Below are 22087 nucleotides of genomic sequence, written 5' to 3'. Positions count from 1 at the left end.
CATCACACTCCTGCCTTCAGCCCCTCCAGCATACAGCCCCATGTAAGATACATCACACCCCTGCCTTCAGCCCCTCCAGCATACAGTCCCATGTAAGATACATCACACTCCTGCCTTCAGCCCCTCCAGCATACAGCCCCATGTAAGATACATCACACCCCTGCCTTCAGCCCCTCCAGCATACAGTCCCATGTAAGATACATCACACTCCTGCCTTCAGCCCCTCCAGCATACAGCCCCATGTAAGATACATCACACCCCTGCCTTCAGCCCCTCCAGCATACAGTCCCATGTAAGATACATCACACCCCTGCCTTCAGCCCCTCCAGCATACAGTCCCATGTAGGATACATCACACCCCTGCCTTCAGCCCCTCCAGCATACAGTCCCATGTAAGATACATCACACCCCTGCCTTCAGCCCCTCCAGCATACAGCCCCATGTAAGATACATCACACCCCTGCCTTCAGCCCCTCCAGCATACAGTCCCATGTAAGATACATCACACCCCTGCCTTCAGCCCCTCCAGCATACAGTCCCATGTAAGATACATCACACCCCTGCCTTCAGCCCCTCCAGCATACAGTCCCATGTAAGATACATCACACCCCTGCCTTCAGCCCCTCCAGCATACAGCCCCATGTAAGATACATCACACCCCTGCCTTCAGCCCCTCCAGCATACAGTCCCATGTAAGATACATCACACCCCTGCCTTCAGCCCCTCCAGCATACAGCCCCATGTAAGATACATCACACCCCTGCCTTCAGCCCCTCCAGCATACAGTCCCATGTAAGATACATCACACCCCTGCTTTCCAGCCCTTCGCTGGGCAATGGGGAGCCAGTGAAGGGATTGGAAGTGAGGAGAGGCAGAGGAGTAACAGGGGGAGAGGTGGATCAGCGGCATCACCACTTCTCTCCACTACTGAGCTCCGCCCTCCTGATCACATGGTGGTGATGTCATCACAGGTCCTACATTATCACTTCTCCCCACTGCTGAGCTCCGCCCTCCTGATCACATGGTGGTGATGTCATCACAGGTTCTACATTATCACTTCTCTCCACTGCTGAGCTCCGCCCCTCCTGATCACATGGTGGTGTTGTCATCACAGGTCCTACATCACCTCTTCTCCCCACTGCTGAGCTCCGCCCCTCCTGATCACATGACAATGACATCATCCCAGGTCCTACATCACCTCTTCTCCCCACTGCTGAGCTCCGCCCCTCCTGATCACATGGCAGTGACGTCATCTCAGGTGCTACATCACCTCTTCTCCCCAATGCTGAGCTCCGCCCCTCCTGATCACATGGCAGTGACGTCATCACAGGTCCTACATCACCACTTCTCCCCACTGCTGAGCTCCGCCCCTCCTGATCACATGGCAGTGACGTCATCCCAGGTCCTACATCACCACTTCTCCTCACTGCTGAGCTCCGCCCTCCTGATCACATGACAGTGACATCATCCCAGGTCCTGCAGCTCTTGCAGTGCACAGATACATCGCAGGTCCTGGTCGGGGTCTCTCTTCTTCTCTCCAGAATCCCCCTTTATCCCCGGGGTCTCTCCTTGTCCTGGAGGATCTCCTCCAGCTCCTCCACCAAGGATGGACAGGAAGGAGATCAGCAGAAGAATATTAGACCTCACCTTGGAGATCATCTCCCTGCTGAGCGGAGAGGTAAACCTTTCTAGATTTCTCTCCTCTTTATTGTATTCTGGAGCCAGTCAGACATCGGGAAGGAGAATCCATCATAGGAAGTGACAGGAAGAGGCTCCTGGAGAACGGCCTCCAGACCTTCCAAGGGACGGAGAAGCTGAAGACCGGCCACCGCTCAGTGATGGGGGATGTGGAGCCATGAGGAGGGAAGTAGGCAGGTTGTCCCCAGGAGATGGTGGCAGTGTGGCCTGGAGGGAGGATTTCTACCACTAGTCTGACATCTAGATGATACTAGAAGAAGGAGGCCTCCACTACGTCTAGAGGAAAGAAGGCTTCTCCACAACATAGAGGAGGAGTCTTTACTGTAAGAGCAGGGGGACTATGGAGCTCTCTGCCAGAGGAAGGGGGGTGGGGAATTCTCTAGAAGAGTCCAGAAGGGGCTTCAGGGGAAGAATATTCCAGCTTCTAGGGACTAGATTACTGGAGATGGGGCCATGATCCCGGGAGGGATTCTGAGGGGAGATCTGGAGTCAGTGTCTCTCTCCATCCACAGGATTACACCCTAGTGAAGAAGACATCGGGGAGGACTCCCATCATCCAGGAGTCAGGAGGGTGGACCCCCATCACAGAGCCTCCCCCCCTGATACACGAGGAGAAGATCCTAGAACTCACCCACAAGATGATGGAGCTGCTGACTGGAGAGGTGACACTGCTGGGAATACTGGGAGGTTCTCCAGTAACAGCACTGGAGGGTCTGGGTGATGACGGTGTCATTGTGTTGTCAGGTTCCTGTAAGGTGTCAGGATGTGGCGGTGTATTTCTCCCTGGAGGAGTGGGAGTACATAGAAGGACAGGAGGATCTGTACGAGGACGCCATGATGGAGGAGCTCCGGCCTCTGACCGGTGAGTAAATGATCTCTCGTCGTCTGTCTTTGTTATTGGTGTTGGCCAGCAGAGGGTTGTGCACACCAGTTCAATCAGGCGCTCGGAGTGCGATATTTCCATCCTGTTTCTTATGCGTGTGAAAAAAACCCTGAAGAACAATCTACATCTCCTGGAAACCGTCAGGATGCAGCCGGATGTCGTAACTGATCGAAGTCGTGTGCAAAACCCTCAATCTTATCCAGAACAGATCCTGACTATGAAGAGCCTTCTGCGCTGTGGCCTTAGAAGAATTCCGATATCTCAGACTTTTAGTCTAACCAGACTGTCTGTTACTCTGTAATTCCTCCAGCGCCGTTCTGTGGAAGCAGTAGGTTTAACCGCCTCCGGACCGCCTAACGCACGGATGCGTCCTGGAGGCGGTCGATTCATTCCTCCTGGACGCATCCGTGCGTCATCTCGCGAAAGGCGAGACTTCCTGTGAACGCGCGCACACAGGCGCGCGCGCTCACAGGATCGGAAGGTAAGAGACAGGATCTCCAGCCTGCCAGCAGCGATCGCTCGCTGGCAGCTGGAGATGTGATTTTTTTAACCCCTAAAGGTATATTAGACGCTGTTTTGATAACGGCGTCTAATATACCTGCTACCTGGTCCTCTGGTGGTCCCTTTTGTTTGGATCGACCACCAGAGGACACAGGCAGCTCAGTAAAGTAGCACCAAACACCACTACACTACACCCCCCCTGTCACTTATTAACCCCTTATGAACCCCTGATCACTTCATATAGACTCCCTGATCACCCCCCCCCCCCCCCCGTCATTGATCACCCCCCCCCCCTGTCATTGATCACCCCCCTGTAAGGCTCCATTCAGACGTCCGTATGTGTTTTGCGGATCCGATCCATGGATGCGTGGATCCGTAAAACACATGCGGACGTCTGAATGGAGCCTTACAGGGGGGTGATCAATGACAGGGGGTGATCAATGACAGGGGGTGATCAGGAAGTCTATATGGGTGATCAGGGAGTCTATATGGGTGATCACCCCCTGTCATTGATCACCCCCCTGCAAGGCTCCATTCAGACGTCCGTATGCGTTTTGCGGATCCGATCCATGTATCCGTGGATCCGTAAAAATCATACAGACGTCTGAATGGAGCCTTACAGGGGGGTGATCAATGACAGGGGGGTGATCACCCCATACAGACTCCCTGATTACCCCCCTGTCATTGATCACCCCCCTGTCATTGATCATCCCCCCTGCAAGGCTCCATTCAGACATTTTTTTGGCACAAGTTAGCGGAAATTGATTTATTTTTAATATGTTTTTTCTTTTTTCTTACTAAGTCTCATATTCCACTAACTTGTGACAAAAAATAAAATCTCACATGAACTCGCCATACCCCTCACGGAATCTAAATACCCCACATGTGACCCCATTTCGGAAAGAAGACACCCCAAGGTATTCCGTGAGGGGCATATTGAGTCCATGAAAGATTTACATTTTTATCCCAAGTTAGCGGAAAGGGAGACTTTGTGAGAAAAAAAATAAATCAATTTCCGCTAACTTGTGCCAAATAAAAAAAAATTCTATGAACTCGCCATGCCCCTCACGGAATACCTTGGGGTGTCTTCTTTCCAAAATGGGGTCACATGTGGGGTATTTATACTGCCCTGGCTTTTTAGGGGCCCTAAAGCGTGAGAAGTAGTTTGAAATCAAAATCTGTAAAAAATGCCTTGTGAAATCCGAAAGGTGCTCTTTGGAATGTGGGCCCCTTTTTGCAGCCTAGGTGGGCAAAGGGGCCTACATTCCAAAGAGCACCTTTAAGATTTTACCGGCCATTTTTTACAGATTTCGATTTCAAACTACTTCTCATGCATTTGGGCCCCTAAAATGCCAGGGCAGTATAACTACCCCACAAGTGACCCCATTTTGGAAAGAAGACACCCCAAGGTATTTCGTGATGGGCACAGTGAGTTCATGGAAGTTTTTATTTTTTGTCACAAGTTAGTGGAATATGAGACTTTGTAAGGAAAAAAAATTATAATAAAAAATTCATCATTTTCTATGAACTCACTATGCCCATCAGCAAATACCTTAGGGTGTATATAAAAGGTACTGCGCGACGTATACCCCCTTGGTTTTCCCTGCCTCTCGGCACTAAAAAGATCAGCAGTATATATATACAGAAGCTCGCAGATTTTAGAATACCTTATCTTGGGTTTTCGTCTGCGAGGGCTGTTTCTCCTGCGTCTTTCTTGATTTTCTGGATCTTCTTTTTTTCCTTATTCTATAGTGCCGTCGGGGATGGGGAAAGGTATAGGGGGCTGGACCCTAGTAGTTATTAAAATATTTTTTAGTTAATAGTACGTAGACTTCAGAGCTTACCCCGGCCGGTGGCAAAGCTCGCTGTTTGAAAAAAACGCTTTCTCGCGCTCGCATGGAGCGCTGCGTGACGTCACGGCAGAAGCTACGGTAAGCTAGGAGGACCAGAGTTTCACCAATGCGTTTCGATTAGTTCGCTAATCTTCGTCAGGGATGCTGCTTCTGGTACCTAATGCTACTTTTAAAGGTCCGTATCTCCTCCCTTCCTTAACCCCTTCATTACTGGCATTCTAGTTTATTGAAAGGCGAATAATTCTATCTCTGAGTTTAGTCCAGAGGGTACCAGAGTGTTCAAATTAAATATCCACCTGCTTTCTGTTCTAGACATTTTTTTGATATAGTCTCCTCCCATTGTGTCTTTTTTAACCATTTCTATTCCGCAAACGGTGGTGCCGCTATAATTTTCCCCATGTTTTTCTTTGTAGTGTCTGGAGAGTGGGTGACCCTCATATTTTCTTCCTATGTTATAGATGTGTTCCCCTATTCTTTTGCTTATTGTTCTTTTTGTGCGTCCTATATATGTTTTTTTGCACGGGCATGTTATAGCATATATTGCGCCCTGGCTTCTACAGGTCATGTGATCTTTTATTTTGTACGTTTCTGTGTCCCCTGTCCATTCATTTTTTATTTCCATGTATGTATGCAGTTTTCTGTTTATTTTTAATTTCCTACAGACACCGCAATGACCTCCCTGCGGTTTCTGTCCTGAGTTTACAATTGTTGTATGGTTGGGATTTTTCTTACTCAGGCATTTATTTGTGGGGGCTACTATACTTCCCACATTTTTTGCTTTTCTGTAGATGAATTTGGGGTTTTTGGGGATCTGGTCTCCTATTATTTTGTCCTCCTTCAGGGTTTCCCAATGTTTTTTGATGATTCTCCTTAATATTCCTGCTTGACTGTTGAACTGTGTGATGATGGGTGGCATTTCAAATACTTCCATTTTTGTATTATTATGTATTTTCTTTTTCTTTTTATTGATTAGCTTCTGTCTGTCGAGTTTTCCTACTAGTTCTTTCTGTATGGATAGTTTTTCCTTGTTGTATCCTCTCTCTTCAAATTTTTTCTGTATTTTGTCTGCCTCTACTCGATATTCGTCTTCCTTTGTACAATTACGTTTGATTCTCATGAATTGCCCTTTTGGAATATTTTCCAGCCACTGTGGAAGGTGGCAACTCTCACGGGAGATAAAGCTATTTGCATCTGTTGGTTTGTTATATGTCCTGGTGTGTATGTTGCCATCCTCTATGTAGATGGTGAGGTCCAGAAAGTTAATTGTATTTGTACTGAACATTGGTGTAAATTCCAGATGGTATTCATTTTTGTTTATTTCATTGAGAAATGAATTTAATTCTTCTTTTTCTCCCGCCCATATAAATATAATATCGTCAATGAAACGTTTCCATAGGACGAGATTCGACCGGAGCTGGCCGTGGGGACATATGACCTGATGTTCCCACTGGCCTACATATATATTTGCGAACCCCGGTGCGAATCTCGTCCCCAACCCTAACTATAAATACCCCACTGACACGTATCACACAAAAGAACAATGTCACAATTATGGTGGGACAGAAAAGACAGAATACAAAGGGTGCAAAGCTTTTTTGGCTCATACCAAAGACAATCTGCAACATTTAACCAAGACAATGGCATACAGTTCACATATGTGAAAGATACTTTAAGAGAATTAGAACAACTCTTGATCCTTGAGATGAAGGACCTCTGGGAGATTACCTCATTGGAGAAATATCTCGAATGGGATATCATACCCAAGGGATTAAAAGTAGAAAAAACTCTGTCAGGTGACATGGGAGAACATGATACAATAAATGAATGGGAGCGCATGTTCCACGAATTCTCCCGTAATGCGATCAAATTCATCATTAACAAAAGGGGAGAAAGACTACGAAGAACCAACAAAACAATTATGGCAACATTCGAAACATTGAGACCTTGGAAAGACCACGCCAGCATTCACCAACTTGTAGAAAACATCAAGAGAAGAATGCATCAGAAAGAAGAGGAAATAAAAGAAAAGAAAAATAGAAAATTTAACCGGGATGCATTACCAAAAAACCACACGGAGGACAACAGCCAAAACTCCTTCCACACATTGGATGAGGGTAGATATAGTCAAGCTGAGGAACACACATCCATCTTCACGGTACATGAGGAGGAGGAGAAAGAAGATGATAATAACCAAATAGAACAACCGATACCTGTAACCCCAGAAGTTATAATCAGGAGACATAATGAAGCCACAAATATAAATGAAATACGGTTGGACAACCGCTATGAGGCTCTGATTAATTACGAGATGGATGAGGATGAAATAGCGCCCCCACGCCTACAGAAGGAAACACAAGAAAGGAAAAGACAAGACAAACGAAACCCATCACAAGACAATGAGGCAGAAGACAATGAATATAACATTGAGGGATGTAACATGAAAGACGTGTCGAACAGCCACAATATTAGGAAAGAAAAACCGAGAACAACAAACCAAATAATGACAACGAGAAACACACAGAGAAACATACCCCAAGATCAGGAAAGAGGACACAATGAACAGAGAGAAAAAAGAACAACAGTGAAAAAAACTGTGAAACAGGATTTTTTCCAGAAAAGAAAAAATGCAAGAGGGGTAATAGAGGAGGGAAACTCACCCAAAAGAAAAAACTAAAACAAAAAGAGATCAAAGCAGGGTCAGGACAAAAGATTTTTAACCTCAGCACATACACATTAACAAAGGGAGAACAAGAAATCCTAGAAAAAGGGCTCAAATTTGCACCCAGCACACTGTTTAATAAATTTGAAGCCTTTATAGGGGTCCACAAATTTATGAGAAACTGGCCCTAAAGAAATATTTCATAAAAAAACAACAAAAATCAAACAACAACAGGGAAAACATCAATAAAACACACCAATCCAATCACAAAGCGGCAGAAGATAACTACACAGAAGAGGGACACAAGCATACCCACCTAAAAGCAAAGTCCAAATATCACCCATTGCAGGAATATTCGCAGGCTTTCAACGGCTTTATGAACATGGTTACTAAAGACATACGAAGAATCAGAAGCCCCAAAAAACAAAAACAAAGGAAGAAATATCTAGGAAATATTTCCCATACAGAACGGGAAGCACTAACTAAAATACAGGAAAATGAAAAAATTATCCTTAGACCGGCTGACAAGGGCGGCGGTATTGTAATATTGGACAAAGACAAATACTTACAAGAAGCATACAAAATATTAGGAGACAAAAAAACGTACAAAACTCTAAAGAAAGACCCCACAGAAGGGTTTAAAAAGGAATTAAGTGAACTGGTCAAGAAGGGGAGAACAGAAACCATTTTGAATACAAAAGAGGCCGAATACATAGAGACAAAACAACCAAGAATTGCCGCATTTTATCACAACCCAAAGATACATAAAAGTATGACAGATCCCCCGGGAAGACCAAAAGTATCAGGGGTGGAATGCCTGACAAGTAATCTATCTGAATATATAGATTGCTTTCTACAACCATGTGTAGAGCTACTACCAACACACTTGAAGGACACTCAACACATCCTGAATATCCTAAATCAGGTGAAATGGGAACCAAATTACATCCTAGGAACCTTGGATGTCAAATCCCTATACACCATCATCGAAAACAAGAAAGGATGCGATGCAGTAAAAATGTGTCTACACAATCAGGGAATACTCGCAGACAAACAAATCAACTACATCGGCGAGTGCATCATGTTCATCCTAGAACGCAATTATTTTTTATTCGAGGACAAGTTTTATATGCAGCAATGGGGCACCGCGATGGGGACGAGATTCGCACCGGGGTTCGCAAATATATATGGCCAGTCAGGTCATATGTCCCCACGGCCAGCTCCGGTCGAATCTCGTCCTATGGAAACGTTTCATTGACGATATTATATTTATATGGGCGGGTCATTGTGGTGTCTGTAGGAAATTAAAAATAAACAGAAAACTGCATACATACATGGAAATAAAAAATGAATGGACAGGGGACACAGAAACGTACAAAATAAAAGATCACATGACCTGTAGAAGCCAGGGCGCAATATATGCTATAACATGCCCGTGCAAAAAAACAGATATAGGACGCACAAAAAGAACAATAAGCAAAAGAATAGGGGAACACATCTATAACATAGGAAGAAAATATGAGGGTCACCCACTCTCTAGACACTACAAAGAAAAACATGGGGGAAATTATAGCGGCACCACCGTTTGCGGAATAGAAATGGTTAAAAAAGACACAAGGGGAGGAGACTATATCAAAAAAATGTCTAGAACAGAAAGCAGGTGGATATTTAATTTGAACACTCTGGTACCCTCTGGACTAAACTCAGAGATAGAATTATTCGCCTTTCAATAAACTAGAATGCCAGTAATGAAGGGGTTAAGGAAGGGAGGAGATACAGACCTTTAAAAGTAGCATCAGGTACCAGAAGCAGCATCCCTGACGAAGATTAGCGAACTAATCGAAACGCATTGGTGAAACTCTGGTCCTCCTAGCTTACCGTAGCTTCTGCCGTGACGTCACGCAGCGCTCCATGCGAGCGCGAGAAAGCGTTTTTTTCAAACAGCGAGCTTTGCCACCGGCCGGGGTAAGCTCTGAAGTCTACGTACTATTAACTAAAAAATATTTTAATAACTACTAGGGTCCAGCCCCCTATACCTTTCCCCATCCCCGACGGCACTATAGAATAAGGAAAAAAAGAAGATCCAGAAAATCAAGAAAGACGCAGGAGAAACAGCCCTCGCAGACGAAAACCCAAGATAAGGTATTCTAAAATCTGCGAGCTTCTGTATATATATACTGCTGATCTTTTTAGTGCCGAGAGGCAGGGAAAACCAAGGGGGTATACGTCGCGCAGTACCTTTTATATACATACTATACACATCATTTATTTGATTCCCAACGGTGGCGATACCGTTGCGGTACCGCAGCGTCAGTTACATTCATTGTGCTAGCGCCGGTGTATTTCCAGTGAAATACCTTAGGGTGTCTACTTTCCGAAATGGGGTAATTTGTGGGGTGTTTCTACTGTCTGGGCATTGTAGAACCTCAGGAAACATGACAGGTGCTCAGAAAGTCAGGGCTGCTTCAAAAAGTGGAAATTCACATTTTTGTACCATAGTTTGTAAACGCTATAACTTTTACCCAAACCATTTTTTTTTTACCCAAACATTTTTTTTAATCAAAGACATGTAGAACAATAAATTTAGGGAAAAATTTATATATAGATGTCGTTTTTTTGAAAAATTTTACAACTGAAAGTGAAAAATGTCATTTTTTTGCAAAAATTTCATTAAATTTCGATTAATAACAAAAAAAGTAAAAATGTCAGCAGCAATGAAATACCACCAAATGAAAGCTCTATTAGTGAGAAGAAAAGGAGGTAAAATTCATTTGGGTGGTAATTTGCATGGCCGAGCGATAAACGGTGAAAGGAGTGTAGTGCCGAAGTGTAAAAAGTGCTCTGGTCATTAAGGGTGGTTAAGCTAGGGCAGCTGAGGTGGCTAAAGAGCACACCAAATGCTTAAAATAACTTCCTTATTAACTTTTCTTCATATATAACACTGCCGCCTCCGCAGCAGAAAGTCCATGTACATAACACGTGTTGAAAAGATATCACAAAATGGCGGTATACATAAGATGGTGGTTCAACTGTTCAATCTCGTCATTCAACAAAAAACGGTGGATATATTTCTCTCTTCAGTATCTGTGCTCTCACTGTAAGTTATTTAAGCACTTTATGATCTCTGAGAGGTTTATCTGAGGTCTAACTCATAGTTCACTTGCTCAACTTGGTTTGCAGTTTGCTCTGTACAATTGCTTATGATCTGGTATGAGAAGTTCGCAGTTTGTATGCAATTTGCAATTTGTGGAACTGTGAAATTTGGATTTTATGATTGTTTGGCTCCGTAGTTTGTTTGTATGGTGGAACTGGAAGTAAACACACATATAACTGGTCCAGTATACAGTTCTAATCACAATACTAACAGTAGGAACATTATATAACTGTTCTAAATACCTCTTTGGCCTCTCTGCTTCCATAAAACACATCTGTTAGTGGAGTGAATGTCTGTTCAGCTTCTCTCCTCTGGTGTAATGATTCCAGGGGAATTTCCCACACAGGCTGTGTGTGAGGCTGGCTGTGATTGGTCAAGACTCCAGCCTAGCAACAGTTTAACTCTATGCTTTCTGTTGTTTACGCTGTGTCATTGAGCTTACCTTACAATATATAATGAATCTTAACCCCTTCTACCCCGGGCCTGTTTTCGCTCTTCTGCCCATTCCATTTCACATGTCACTTTATGTGGTAATAGCTTTGGAACACTTTTACTTATCCAAGCCATTCTGAGATTGTTTTCTCGTGACACATTGTACTTCATGATAGTCATAAACTTGAGTCAATATATTTCACCTTTATTTGTGGGGGGGAAAAAAATCCCAAATTTTCAAATTTCTATTTCTCTACTTTTATAATAGATAGTGATAGCCCATATAATAGTTATTACTTTACATTCCCCATATGTCTACTTTATGTTTGGATCATTTAGAAAATTACATTTTATTTTTTGGGGACGTTAGAGGCTTAGAAGTTTGGAAGCAAATCATTAAATTTTTCGGAAAATTTCCAAAACCTGCTTTTTAAGAACCAGTTCAGGTCTGAAGTCACTTTGTGAGGCTTACATAATAGAAACCACCCAAAAGTGACCCTAGAAACTGCACTCCTCAAGGTATTCAAAACTGATTTTACAAACTTTGTTAACACTTTATGTATTCCACAAGAATTTATGGAAAATGGAGATGGAATTTTAGAATTTCACTTTCTTTTGGCAGATTTTACATTTTAATCCATTTTTTCCAGTAGCAAAGCAAGGGTTAACAGCCAAACAAAACTCAATGTTTATTCCCCTGATTCTGTGGTTTACAGAAACTCCCCACATGTGGTTGTATACACTGTACGGGCACACGGTCGGGCGCAGTAGGAAAGGATCTATATTACGTTTTTTGGGAGGCAAGATAACCAAAAAATGTATGTTTTGGCACCGTTTTTTTTTTTTTAACAGCATTCACCTGACAGGGTTGATCATGCGCTATTTTTATAGAGCAGGTTGTTACGGTCGCAATGATATCAAATATGTCTACTTTCTATGATGTTTGTTTCAGTTTTACATAATAAAGCATTTTTGAAAACAAAAATTAGGTTTTTGTATCTCCATTTTCTGAACGCCCAATTTTTTTTATTTTTCTGCCGATCGTCTTGAGCCATAGTTCGTTTTTTGCAGGAAGAGTTGATATTTTCATTGATACCATTTTTGGGTGCATATGATTTTTTGATCATTCATTATTACACTTTATGGGGCAAGGTATTACACTTTTTTGGCGCAGTTTTTATTTATTTTTACAGCGTTTACCTAAGGAATTAAGTCATGTGAAATTTTTATAGAGCAGATCATTACGGACGTGTCAATACCTAATATGTATACTTTTTCTTATTTATTTAAGTTTTACACAATAATAGCATTTTTTAAACCAAAATAATATTTTAGTGTATCTATAGTCTGAGAGCCATAGCTTTTTGTTTTTTTACCAATTGTCTTAGGTAATGTCTCATTTTTTGTTTTTTATTATAAAATAAGGTGAAATGGGCATTTTTCACTTTTTTTTACTTTTATTTCTGATGTTCACTTTTGGGGTCTGATTCCCCTCTACAATGCATTAAAATACATTTGTATTGTAATGCATTGCCTGTTCGTGTACTACAGTGAGTAGTACACTAACAGGTTGTCTAGGAGACTGGCCTGAGGCTGGACAGGTTGCCTAGGAGACGGGCCTGAGGCTGGACAGGTTGCCTAGGAGACGGGCCTGAGGCTGGACAGGTTGCCTAGGAGACGGGCCTGAGGCTGGATCTCCTCGGCACCCGTAGAAGGCAGGTCCCGATGCCGTGCAAGACATTGGGCAGCCTCTGCACGGCATCGGGCTGCCTTCTGAGACATTGAGTCTCCGTCACAGCAGCGCGGGGAATCGATGCTCTCCCTCACACGTCACAAACCCCTTCTATGTCGCAGTCAGTGGGGACCGCGGCATATGAGTTGTTAATCCACCGGCATCGGCTTTTACAGCGATGCCGGCGGATACAGCAGGAGCCCGGCTACCACGGACTGCCGGGCCCCTGCAGTGATTGCGCGCGCACCGCTCCAGTGCCCGCCCGATCACCATGACGTACTATTACGTCAAATTGCGGGAACGCAGTGGCTTCCATGACGTAATAGTACGTCATATGTCGGGAAGGGGTTAAAGGCATATTATCTTTTCCGCTTCTGTGAACACAATATATATATAACTATTATATGACACCCAAACATGAAGTCTCTGTAAATAACTCTGCTTTTGTCTTTAACACACAAACATTAAGGCTATTGGCAGGTCCAGCTGTCTACACATATAAGCTGTGCTGACAACCTAGGACAGGTCTCAGGTAACTCTATGTTCTCAGTGGTAGGACTTAAACATGTCAGGTTCTCAACTTCCAAGTGTCTTTTATCACTCTCAAGTAGAACAGCTATCTTCTGTATGGGATGTCCAACCTGAGTGGAGCAGGGAGACGTTTTCCCTTTTTGTCAAGTTTTGAGTCTCCTATTTGTAACAACACTCTTCTTACTAGTCTGTCTTCATCTAGTTCCAATTCTTCTCTCAGAAACTTGCTTACTGATGCTGAAACTACGGCTCAAGTCTTGGTATTGTCTGAATACTGGTAGGCGCAACTCTGGCCTTCCCCATAACCAGGGCACAGTGTATCCTTTCTTCTCCTATCCCTCAGATGTAGGAGCACTGACCATAACTACTGGCATATTTACTACAAAGTAATGAAGTTCTATTTTCTTGTACTTTCCGAAATTATAAGGTACAAAACATCTGGGTATCCGAACTTCTCTGAAGTTTTGCAAGTCTCTTATCCAACCCTCCCACCTTGGCCTCAAATTTTCAGGTATGGGCTCGTCCCATCCCAACTTCTGTCTACATAATTCTTGCAGTATTTCTTTTTCTCTGAGGATCACTGGGGCCAAGAATCCTAATGGATCAAATATAGAAGCCACTGCGGAAAGAATGCTTCGTCTAGTTGCAACTTTCTCTTCAATAGATACTTCAAAGAAGAACTTGTCGTTCTCTACATTCCATCCCAATCCAAGTACGTTCTGAACTGGAAGATGATCATAATTGAGATCTACATTCTTCATTGTTGCTGCACGTTCAGAGTCACTGATGGATTCCAGTACCTCTCTGTTGTTTGAGATGAATTTGTGAAGGCGCAGGTTTCCTCTTGCGCATAACTCTTGGCTTTCTTTCACTAGTTTGATTGCAGATTCTGTGGACTCTAGACTCATGAGACCATCATCTACATAAAAGTTTTTCTTCAGAAAATTTGCTGCTGATGGGCAACCCTTTTCATTCTGATTGGCCAGGTACTTCATGCCATAATTGGCGCGACATGGAGATGATGCTGCTCCAAACAAGTGTACTTTCATTCTGTAGTCTGCTGGCTCTGTATCTGTATCTCCATCCTCCCACCATAGAAACCTCAGGAAGTCTCTATCTTCATTTTTCACATGAAACTGGTGGAACTTCTTTTCAATGTCACACATGACCGCTACGGGATACTTTCTAAATCTGCAGAGTACTCCAGGCAGAGTGTTTGTAAGATCTGGTCCTTTTATTAGATGATCATTCAATGCAACATCATTGTACTTTGCTGAGCAATCAAATACTACTCTAATCTTATCTGGTTTCTTTGAGTGGTAGACACCTTGATGTGGGATGTACCACACTTCTCCCTTTTTAGGTTGGTTGGTACTTTCTCTGCATGTCCTTCTTCGAGGATGCCTTCCATGAATTTTAGATAATCATTCTTCAGTTTGGGATCTCTTCCCATCCTTTTCTTCAAACATTTCAATCTTGCTAGGGCAAGATTTCTGTTATTTGGCAGACGAGGTTGTTCTCTAAAGGGTAAGGGCATTTCAAGATGAACTTGTTGATTCTGCTGAATACTTTCTTCTAGAGTGTGTATGAACTTTATGTCTTCTTGGGATACACTCTTTTCTTTAGAACTTATGTCTGCAATGTCGAATTCAAGGATCTTGATTACTTTTGCTGGACTTACAGTTGGTAACTCTTGGACAGATATTCGATGACACAATCCTGTCACCTGTCTTGAGTTTGCGATCTGCTGTTTTCCTCCAACAATACCCCATCCTAGATCAGTTTGAACAGCGTAGGGTTCACCCTTTCCTCCTGTGATTTACCTTTCGTGGTGCCAAGGCTTCGGGACAATCGTAGCCTATAAACAGTTCAACACCAAACTCCTTCAGCGGGGACATTTCATGTGATATGACAGATAGGTTCCCCCATTCATTGGCTGTTTCACAGGTAGGTATGCGATCTTGATCTAGAGGCATATCGTCTTTTGTATAAGCTGGAGGTAGAGCTAATGTGCAGTTTGAATGAAGTCCTCTAACTCTCAGTCCTTTGACCTTTTGACTGTTCACTACTGTGTCTCTCCCCGCCATTGTAGTGAGTTTGAGCGTCACTGGTTCTGCAGCCACTTGTAATTTCTTGCAGATTTCTTGATCAATGAAGGTGACGTCACTCTGGGCATCCAGTAGCACATAGGCGTTTACCGTCTTGTTCCTCCTTTTAGGATTTAATATGCACACTGGTACAACCATTGATGTGCCGTTGCTTTCTCCTTCCCTCACTCTGCAAGAGAATACCGATACTTTCTTTCCTTCCTCAGTATCTTTAGGTATTGAGGACTTATCTTTCTTTGGACGTTCTTTATGTAGTGGTGTAGGATGGCGTCCTTTGCAAACTCTGCCTGTGGCCTTTTTCTTACACTCCTTAGTAACATGGCCTTTTCTTAGGCATCCGAAACACAGTTGGTTATCCAGTGCAAACCTTTTCTTTTCATCTGGACACTTCTCCTTCAATTGTTGGCACTTATGTATGGAGTGGTTCTCTCCACAGAACATACACTTGAAGGTAGTCTGAAGATTTGTCGGTTCTGTCTCTCTACTGATCCCAGTAGTGACTTTGAACTTGCTTTTGTAGATATCTGGACCTTTAGCTGCTGTTTTGGTTGCAAAGCTAGTTGCTCTTGCACGTCTTATCTCTCTTGCAGGCCTTTCTTCTAAGGATTTTAAGACATAAGATGCTGTTACTGGATTACATACTATCCGTGCTTCCTTATTGACGAACTCTTTAAAACTTGGGAAGTCCTTACCTAGATCTAACTGTTCAGTTACATAGTGATTCCATCTAGAAGCCACTTCTTCAGGTAGCTTAGTTAGCATCCTGTGGTTTTCTAGATAATCGTTCAGTACTTCTAGTTCTCGTACATGTGGGATGGCATTGCTGCATGCTTGCAGGAAGTCACCATACTCTTGGAGTCTGAAGTGTTCTTTAGGACCTATTTTAGGCCAGTTATTCAGTTTCTCTCTAAAGGCTCTTTGTACTAAGAAAGGATGACCATATCTTGCATTTAATTTTTCCCAAGCTTGTTTGTAGGCTTCTTTGTATTTTCTAAAGAAGTTACCTTCAAGAACTTCCTTGGTTTCTCCACCAACATATCTCTGAAGGTAGAATAACTTGTCAACTGGACCGAAGCAATGATGCTCAATGATCATCTCAAAGCTTGCCTTCCACTCTATAATCTTCAGTATGTCCTTTGAAAATACAGTGGTTTCCGGCATGGGAAGTCTAGTGAGGACTGTTCTCTGTGGTCTTGCTGGGGCAATGGTTGCAACACTCTCCTGAGCATTGCCGTTGCATCTAGGAATAGAATCATCCAGTTCTATTTTCTCACTTAGTTCTGAATTAGGTGAGTCCTTTTCTTCTTCTTCTTCGGTAGAAATAGAGGGTAAATTCACACACCTTTTTCCTAACATTAGACTAGGCCTCTCTGTCTTTCTGAGCAGGGATGGAAGGATAGTAACTTATTTCTTCACTACATGTTGGAGATTCCCTTCCATTCTCCTGGGTGTATGAAGGAAAGTAGGAGTCTGTTTCTTCACTTTACAGATTTGAACCTATGACTACTCTGCCTTTCCAGAAATTTCATCTGTTGGCTTTATGCCTCCATTTCAGCTTCCATCTGATGGCGCTGTGCTTCCATTTCAGCTTCCTTTTCAGCCATCAGTTGGCGCTGCGCCTCGATGGCAGCTTCTATCTCAATTTCTGCTCTCTTGACAGCAAGTTGTTCAGCTAATTCCTTTATTTTGGCTGAAGTATTTGAGGACTCTGATATGTGGGTGGCACTTCTGCTAGCGACGGAAGTCACACTTGAGATTGTGGTACCACCTATTCCCTGCGCTGGTACGTTATTACACTGCGTATTTTCCACGTGGAGGAAGAAGGTGTACATGAGGTTTGTCTCAGTCACTGCGCTGGTACGGTATTACACTGCAGTGTTTCCACGTGGAGGAAGAAAGTGTACATGAGGTTTGTCTCAGTCACTGCGCTGGTACGGTATTACACTGCAGTGTTTCCACGTGGAGGAAGAAAGTGTACATGAGGTTTGTCTGATCTCAGTCACTGCGCTGGTACGGTATTACACTGCAGTGTAAGAAGAAAGTGTACATGAGGTTTGTCTGATCTCAGTCACTGCGCTGGTACGGTATTACACTGCAGTGTAAGAAGAAAGTGTACATGAGGTTTGTCTGATCTCAGTCACTGCGCTGGTACGGTATTACACTGCAGTGTAAGAAGAAAGTGTACATGAGGTTTGTCTGATCTCAGTCACTGCGCTGGTACGGTATTATACTGCAGTGTAAGAAGAAAGTGTACATGAGGTTTGTCTCAGTCACTGCGCTGGTACGGTATTATACTGCAGTGTAAGAAGAAAGTGTACATGAGGTTTGTCTGATCTCAGTCACTGCGCTGGTACGGTATTACACTGCAGTGTAAGAAGAAAGTGTACATGAGGTTTGTCTGATCTCAGTCCCTGCGCTGGTACGATATTATACTGCAGTGTAAGAAGAAAGTGTACATGAAGTTTGTCTGATCTCAGTCACTGCGCTGGTACGGTATTATACTGCAGTGTAAGAAGAAAGTGTACATGAGGTTTGTCTGATCTCAGTCACTGCGCTGGTACGGTATTATACTGCAGTGTAAGAAGAAAGTGTACATGAGGTTTGTCTGATCTCAGTCCCTGCGCTGGTACGGTATTACACTGCAGTGTAAGAAGAAAGTGTACATGAGGTTTGTCTGATCTCATTCACTGCGCTGGTACGGTATTACACTGCAGTGTAAGAAGAAAGTGTACATGAGGTTTGTCTCAGTCACTGCGCTGGTACGGTATTATACTGCAGTGTAAGAAGAAAGTGTACATGAGGTTTGTCTGATCTCAGTCACTGCGCTGGTACGGTATTACACTGCAGTGTAAGAAGAAAGTGTACATGAGGTTTGTCTCAGTCACTGCGCTGGTACGGTATTATACTGCAGTGTAAGAAGAAAGTGTACATGAGGTTTGTCTGATCTCAGTCCCTGCGCTGGTACGGTATTACACTGCAGTGTAAGAAGAAAGTGTACATGAGGTTTGTCTGATCTCAGTCCCTGCGCTGGTACGGTATTACACTGCAGTGTAAGAAGAAAGTGTACATGAGGTTTGTCTGATCTCAGTCACTGCGCTGGTACGGTATTACACTGCAGTGTAAGAAGAAAGTGTACATGAGGTTTGTCTGATCTCAGTCACTGCGCTGGTACGGTACTATACTGCAGTGTAAGAAGAAAGTGTACATGAGGTTTGTCTGATCTCAGTCACTGCGCTGGTACGGTATTACACTGCAGTGTAAGAAGAAAGTGTACATGAGGTTTGTCTGATCTCAGTCACTGCGCTGGTACGGTACTATACTGCAGTGTAAGAAGAAAGTGTACATGAGGTTTGTCTGATCTCAGTCGCTGCGCTGGTACGGTATTACACTGCGCTGTTCCCACACGGAAGAAAACACGTGTAATCCGCGTGGTGTGTAGCCGTAATGTACTGAACCACATGGCTGCAGCAGCGGAAGCAAACATCATGCTGCCTGTCATATATTTCTGGACGCCCCGTGGTCCGCGCTCATATAACGCAGTCCTTCACATCCACGTGGTTGCTCAATGCTTTAGGAAATTTGTGAATTAGGCCTCACGCTCACCACCGTATTTTAGATCCGCATCTGTTTTTTGTGGTTTTTATATAAACCCATTCATGTCTAAAAAACAGACAACATATTGATGTCATCCGTGTTCTGTCCGCGTCCGTGTGTCCGTCCTATTCTTGTCTGTATAGCCAGACAGTAGCCGTTTGTAGAAATAGGGCTGAGAGGAATGCGGATTGCAGGCGGCCGTGCGCTGACTGCAGAGCGGATACTGCAGGATGCTATTGGGTGCAGCCGATGTCCTGGGTGGTGAGGACGGATACGGCCACCATCAGTGGTAGAGGATCACCACTGCACTCTTTATTACAAGTCCTCCATATAATATACTGCAACTGCAAAGCAACGTTGGCTTTTACAGTGACTGTAGTTCTGACGTTCCGGTCCCAGAGTCACTAGAAGAAATCTGGAAACAACATGAGAAGAAGTCCAGATCGACCCATCTCATTATAAAATAGTGACTACAAGCTTCTCATCAAACTGATTGATGAAAGACTCCAGGACTTCCAGCCACCTCTTATTATGGGTTTGTGAAGCCCAGACACTGAAAATGTTCGTACAGCGGTGGTGGCCATAAGTGCTCGACGTCCCAACGCCCCGGAAAATATGTTCTTGAGCCTAGACACGGAGAAGGTGTTTGATAAGATCTCGCGGCCATTTCTCAATGCAGCATTATCAGACACTTTGGTCCTATTATCTCCAAATAGATGTCTGCACAAGACTTGCGGTGAATGGGCCCCTGGGATGTCCTTAGAGGAGCCCATCAGGGCTATCCACTATCCACTTTACTTTTCAACCTGGCCCTAGATCCCTTGCTTTACTATCTCTGCTCTCCCCGTCCTGCAGAGTCATCATATCCACTATGTTACAATATCTCTGTTTCAGCCGTCACAGACAATATCCTGTGGATTATTACATTTCTGGAATCCACTTTATTATCACTGTAAAAACAAAACCCATAAAACTATATAAATGTGGTATCACTGTAATCGTACTGGAGAATGAAGGGAACAGGTCAGTTTTATATGCTGTTTTATCTGTTGTTGGGGGGGGGGCTCCTCCACCCTCACTGTCTATTACCCAGGGTTAGGGTCTGGTTTTCCTGGATAGGACGTTTATCTCAAACAAACCCTTGTGTTTGACCAGACAGTGGGGATCTGCTATCCCAGGACATCTACCCTATGCAGAACCTTCACCTCACAACTTGGAATTGGAGCGGCGGCTCTTGAGTAGCAGGGATTGTGTAATCCGATGATTTCTACTAACTAGCAGAAAGGGTTAGGATTAGGGAGCGTCACACATTAACCTTACAATCCGAGACGTCTTCAGCTTCTCCAAAGAGTTAATGTAAGGCAGCAAGTGAACCTTCAGTTCTTGAAATTGACATGTTGAAGGCAGGAGAAGAGGCAAGAGACACTTTAACTAAACAGTGATGTCTAGACAATGGGGTCAGAGAATGTCATTTCTTATGGGGTGTTCCCCGTACAGTAGTTAGTACTTAACAAAAGTGACAGGTTCATGGGTGCTTAAGGCTAACCTTACCCCGGTCCACCAATGATAGCGCTTACAGTGGGCACATGGGCATCATACCTGAGCCATGGAGCAGCTGAAAAGTGAGGCCCGGTCTGAAATCACCTTTTCTTATTACATGATGTGCATGGCCGATGTGCACCAGTTTCCTGGGGAAGAGCACAGCATTCACTACGAGAAGAAGACAAGCTGGCAGAGGCTCTTGGGAATGTTCTCTCAGAAACCTTGGGTCTTTGTGTCATGTTTATGTTATCTACACACATACTAGATACCTGAACACTGTTTCAGAGCAGGAGCTCCTCTTTATGCCAGTGGTAATGGCAGTGACCTCCTTTTAGAAGGATAATGCGCCAGTTCCACTGCAGGAATTGTAGCTTGGGATTTAGCTGGTGAGGAGCAGAACATTTTTTAAGTCCTGTTGTGTTTACTGTTTACTTTTCCTCCAGGTTCCCCACAACTTGGTTCAATCGAGCATAAGAGAGAGATGTGCTCCCAAAACAAGTCTGATCAATGGGGGCCCACCTATCACTTAAAGGAACTGCTGGTAGTATCTTGGTGGCAGATACCATATGTCAGAGGTTTTGTGGAGTCCATGCCTCACATGGTCGGACATTTATTTTTATTTTTTATGGTAAGAGAGTAAGCTACAGAATATTAGGCAGGTTAGGAGAGAGAAACTGCCCTTCCAGGGAAAGGAAACTTGGAAGTATAGAAATATAGAGCTTTCTCAAGTGGTTTCCCATTGCTGGTGAAGAAGACTCTTGGAGGAGTTGTTTCCTTAAATTGACTGACTGATGAAAGATGAGGGTCTTAACTGTGGGTTATCTGTTTTGAGATTTAGATTTCCTTCATAAGATATTTGGATCTAGCTTTTCTCCACCAGACAACCCATCTAAATCCTTTAAAGGGCTCACTCCCGGCACCCCGCTGAGCAGCTGTTTGAAGAGTTCTTTTCATTTTTTACCTGCTTGCCGTCACAACCGCATCGGTGAGCAGGTCATCAATATATATATATATAAATAGCGATCTACCCCTCTGAGTTTCTACCATCTACTGAAAAAGGATTCCCTTGAGGAAGGAGTGAAAGATCTACAGGAGGCCATGTATTCAGTCACTGTGTGCTTGGGTCTCCACAGGTGGATCCAGGAGGAGAAGTCCCCCCGAGAGATGTCCACGTCCTCTGTATTCCCAGGACTGTCCAGAGGAGAAGCTCCCAGAGAACCATCAGGTAGATGGAGCTGAAGTCTCCCCAGAATCTGACCAGAAAGGGACTGAACTAAAGACCATTTTACATTTCTCTTCTTTAGGATGAAAATCTGATGGATATTAAGGCTGAGGTTAAAGATGAAGCAGAAGAGGAGACGGATTTATGGGGCGATCAGCAGGGTAAGGAGGGGGCTGTC

The 22087-nt window shown here is 43.8% G+C and overlaps 1 long non-coding RNA gene across 1 annotated transcript; it reads left to right on the top strand.

Moving 5' to 3' along the window:
• Nucleotides 1-2302: 2302 nt before the first annotated feature.
• LOC122941266 lies at nt 2303-21880 on the top strand. Its single transcript, XR_006390432.1, has 3 exons — nt 2303-2360; nt 2443-2560; nt 21821-21880. It is a non-coding gene; the product is annotated as an uncharacterized LOC122941266 (long non-coding RNA).
• The last annotated feature ends 207 nt before the right edge of the window (nt 21881-22087 follow it).

This window comes from Bufo gargarizans, chromosome 6, assembly GCF_014858855.1.
Source record: "Bufo gargarizans isolate SCDJY-AF-19 chromosome 6, ASM1485885v1, whole genome shotgun sequence".
Taxonomy (NCBI): domain Eukaryota; kingdom Metazoa; phylum Chordata; class Amphibia; order Anura; family Bufonidae; genus Bufo; species Bufo gargarizans.
The sequence above is the reverse complement of the archived record's forward strand: the minus strand, read 5'-3'. Positions and strand labels throughout refer to the sequence as shown.